The 4,667-nt window shown below is 38.0% G+C and overlaps 1 pseudogene; it reads left to right on the top strand.

Annotated features, from left to right (window-relative positions):
• The first annotated feature begins 571 nt into the window (after positions 1-571).
• On the top strand, positions 572-4,255 carry LOC100267704 (uncharacterized; annotated as a pseudogene).
• Positions 4,256-4,667: the final 412 nt, after the last annotated feature.

Raw genomic sequence — 4,667 nt, 5'->3', positions numbered from 1 at the left:
TAGCCTTGTGGCAAGCTGCAAACATCGCTCTTATTCGGATTGTGTGGAGGGAAAGGAATGCGAGGATTTTTGAGGATAAAGCAAGGAATTCAGAGGCTCTATGGGACTCTATTGTTTTCCTTGCTTCTCTTTGGGCCTATTGTTCCAAGGTTTTTAAGGGGACTCCCCTTAATGCGTTACTTCTTGATTGGATAGCTGTATGTACTCCATAAGGAGTGGTCTTTTTAGAGTGTTTGCTCGTTTTTTAGTGTATTTTTCTATAGTTTAGCTGTCTTTGGCAGGAGGATTCCTCATCCTTCTTTTGTACTTTTTTTCTATCAATAAATCTTTGTGTCGTTTCCAATAAAAAAAAAAAAAAAAAAAAAAAGAACTCCTTCAACACTCTCAAGCTTATCAAGAAGCATGAAGAATTGGAGTGACTTTAAATCAATGCACGGAGTAAACACCTGCTATCCATCCAAGCTGAGATGACTCCCTAGAATCTACAGAATTTACACTCTCAATTGCAAGAGAAATAGAAAGCTCTACCTTTGAGTCTGAAATTAGTCTCCAAAAATTGAAACAGATGATGATGTCCGAACTTGATTCAGAGAATAAAGTAGGGAAGTTAAAGAATTCTAATATAAAATTGCAACTGGAGAATTCTGATTTGCATGTAAAGGAGTTAGGTAATTCCCTGCACCACAGGCCTGAGGAGGAAGTCAGGCTGCTAGCAGATGAATATGGACGTACAGAAAGGTTTAAGGAAAAGGAAATTGACTTCATTTTTTACCATGACCTATGGTCACCCTCCCAAACTGAATCCAATCAGATATGATTCTTCAGCCTTCTGTTCTTCAACTATCAGAAACGGCAGTCCAGAGAGACTAAATTTCTCAGCAAAATTTCAGAGATTCATACAGGGGATTAATGCCAAAGCTCCTGAAGTAGGTCTGAATGTAGGGAGTTTCAAGGAATCAGAAGGGACCCGGGAGTACAGCGATGCAAGGTATTCGAGTGCATGCAAGAGAGTAGAAAGGGAAAATTTATAGAGAATAACAGCAGCGCCTTCAACACTAGCAAGACAGCCTCAATCTCGTACTTGGATGGCACTCTTACATGGCCGCCTCGGTGCACACCTCTTTCTCCTTTCGTTCCTTTGATTGAGAACTTACAGTTTTGAATTGATTTTTTTAAATCCATGTTTTATTGACCACTATTCACTTAATCACTGCCACACATAAGACTGTTGATAGGCTAAGGGATGAGAATGCACGGCATAATTAAATTTTTAGAGTTCTCTCTCTCTCTCTCTCTCTCTCTCTCTCTCTCTCTCTCTCTATATATATATATATATATATATATATATATATATATATATATATATATATATATATTGTTATATTATTATTATTATTATTGTTATTGTTATTATTATGTAGATCCTCCATTTCGTCCCTTAACACATATTGTTGCATTTCTATTTTCCTCTCACCATATAGTCATGTTTATTGCGTGTTTAGGATTCTTCTTGCTTGATCATTCATCGTCCCTTGTTGGTCCATGTTTGCTCGAATCATTACTGATTTTTGAGCCATATTTTAGAAACCATTTATAGAGTTATTTCGGATCCTAGCTTGATTATTGGAGGCTCATTAGGCTTAGTTTGTTGTTTGTTTTTTTTTTTTTTTTTCTAGCTTTGGCTCTTGAGGGTTTTTTTGACTCCTTGGCAGCTTGGAAGGTAGCCTTCCATTTCTCTTTAAGAGGCTATTTTGGCCTCTTATCGTGGGGGCTCCTTTTTTGGGACGTTTTGGGTAAGGGCTTTTTTTTTTTTTTTTTTTTTTTCAGTTTTTTGGCAACCTGGAGAGACATTTTTTATGAGGGAAACAGGAGAGCCAGAGAACGTGTTTTTTTGGGTGGTAAAGAAAGAGAGTGGTTCACTAGAGAGAGAGAGTACTCTCCTGTTGAGGGATTCTTTTTATAGGGGCAGAGAAAAAAACATTCGTGAGAGGAAAAGCTTGAGGAGAAAGAAAACCAGAGGTGAGCTCATGGATTTTGAAGGTTTTCTAGAGAAAGAGAGAAGCTAAAAGCCCCAACAAATTTTTTTGGAGAGGAGCTTTCCCATGTATGGGTGTTATGGATTTCCTGTTCATCTTTACTATCATTGTTCTTCGTCTTCTCCTCTTGTTGCTTGGGCATTGTTTGTTTGTCTGGTTGTGGATAGCTGAGGCCACATGCGAGTTTTGTTGATTTCTAGTTTGTTTATATGCTTATTGTTGTTGTTTTATTGACTATTCTTTTTAGCATTGTTTGAATTCGGTAAGGCTCTGTTTGACATTCCACTATCTGGAGATATCGACTGTATTTTTGTTTTGGATCTACTTCTAGTTTATCCACTAGCCTCCAAGCCCATTGACAAAAGAATGAGATGTGGCTTTGTTTGGCTATTCAATTTGCATCTACCTTTTCTCTGTTTTTCTTGGTTTATTTTGTGCTATTGCGTTTGTTTCTCGTTCTCTTTTCTGATGTATGTTTCCTAATGTGCAACAACATGCGCATCTCTGCTTGGTGGTTGTCCTAGTGCTCACAAAAGTACACTGTTACTATAGATTGTTGCAATAATAGCCGAATGGCATGATATTGGTGGATTAAGTCTAGTTGTGTATGTATCTAATGAAGAGAGTGTTGAACAAATTGGAAATAGAGCCACATGAAGATTGAAATGGAAGACCTTTTCTTATATTCAAATACTGATATTGAGGACATATTGGGAACAGTTCATCTTCTTTCCCCTAGGGCTCTAGTTATTGATTCCATTCAAACTGTATAATTGAAAGGAGTCATTGGAAATGCAAGAGGTCTCTCGTAAGTGAAAGAATGCACATTAGCCTTTCTGTGTTTTGCTAAGAAGACTAACATTCTTGTGTTTTTTATTAGACATGTGACAGAATCTGGAGACATAGCCAGGTCTTGTGCCCTGGAGCACATTGTTGGCATTGTTTTATATATGGAAATGGAGGAGCACTCATCTCATCAATTGCTTCCATCTGTGAAGGATTGGTTTAGGTCCACTGATGAGCTTGGAGTGTTTGAAATGTCACAATTGTGATTACAAGTTGTTTCAAACCCCAGTAGGTTGTTCATAAGTGAGCAAAACTCGGAATAGGAGATTTTAGCTGGGCTTGTAGTTGCTGTAATTATGCATAGATATTGATCTCTTCTCCTAGAAATTCAAGCATTGTGTAGGATCAACAATTGCAAGGCAAGTTAATGGGGTTCTAGCAAGCAGAGCTGACATGATTATCTCAATGCTCATGAAGCAAGTCGGTCTAAAGCTCCAAGAGAATGACATCTTTTTAAATGTTGTAAGTGGGGTGACACTGGCAGAGACTGCTGCAGATCTTGTTGCAGCAGCTGCAATTTGCAGTAGCTTCTTGGAGTTTCCTTTTCCCAATGGCATTGCATTCATTGGATAAATCAGCCTCAGTGGTGAGCTTCGCATGGTACCCAGAATGGAGAAAAGGGTGAGCACAGTAGCAAAACTAGGATACAAAAAATGCATAGTCTCGAAAACAGCTGAAAAATCTCCACTAAGTCTTGAGAATATGAAATTTGAGATTGTGGGTTGTAGGAATCTGAAAGAGGATTTCCAAGTGTTGGAGGTAAGAAAGGTAGGAAGAGAGTACACTCTTCATATAGCGAAGCTGTTTTGTTGAAAGATTGGCCACCAGCTTGGAGATGTGCTCCCATTCTCTATAAACAAAATGTTGTTTTGCCTGAGTACTCTTGGGGAGCATTTAACTTAAGAAGCCCTCCAGTTTTTTTCAATAGTTATAGAACATTTGCAGATTATTAGAAGAAATAGTGGTGAAGACACTCTTGCTCATTGACCAACTGCATTTGGCATGATAACCATTGATGAAGCTTCATGTGTGGTCTTGAAGTATCTGGATAAGGTTTGGGGATCCCTCCCTTCTTCAGGTAAAGCAGAGTTGCAGAAAATGGCATTTATTCTCTTTGCAAGTGGTACACGCCTAGTGATGACAAAATCTTTTTTTGTGCGTCTGACAATAAACCTCTCCCCAATTTCCATTTGAACTTGGCACTGTATCTGCCCTTCGTAAATATTCTCAAAGACATAGGACCTCAAGACATGTTATCAGTTGCTTGTGTGAAGGATCTTCTTCTAAATCTCCAAAAATATAGGCTTTACCTAAAAATGGATTAGTTGCGTGACAGTCGGCAACTGCAGTGATTTTGTAATGCATGCAAGGGAATTTCACAGGCAATGCTGGGATTGAGTTTTCTATAGGAAATATATTCGAATATTGAATGTTGGATACAAACTTTGATTCCTTTTCTAAGTGCAATGGGAACCTTTAGATTAGAAAAAAAAAATATTAGAACTAGAAATTACAAGTTAGATATACTCACCTAAGTTTTTAGGTTCAACCATGTTTGGTAGGGAGGATTGACAATGAATAGGGACTTCATTTCCATGGTATGTTGCATCTTTCCTCTTCCTTGAATAAACTTGCAACTCTCTTTTTGTTCCATCTTGCTGCTCTAGCATTTTTTGTTTCAACCTCTTGTAGTTTGCTTTCTGTTTCTCCTTGCTTCTCCTCAATATCATCACAATGAGTTTGTTGTGTAGAATCAAGTAGTTCTCCATTTGCTTCATTTCCAGA

Source organism: Vitis vinifera, chromosome 10, assembly GCF_030704535.1.
Source record: "Vitis vinifera cultivar Pinot Noir 40024 chromosome 10, ASM3070453v1".
In the NCBI taxonomy this organism is placed as follows: domain Eukaryota; kingdom Viridiplantae; phylum Streptophyta; class Magnoliopsida; order Vitales; family Vitaceae; genus Vitis; species Vitis vinifera.
The sequence above is the reverse complement of the archived record's forward strand: the minus strand, read 5'-3'. Positions and strand labels throughout refer to the sequence as shown.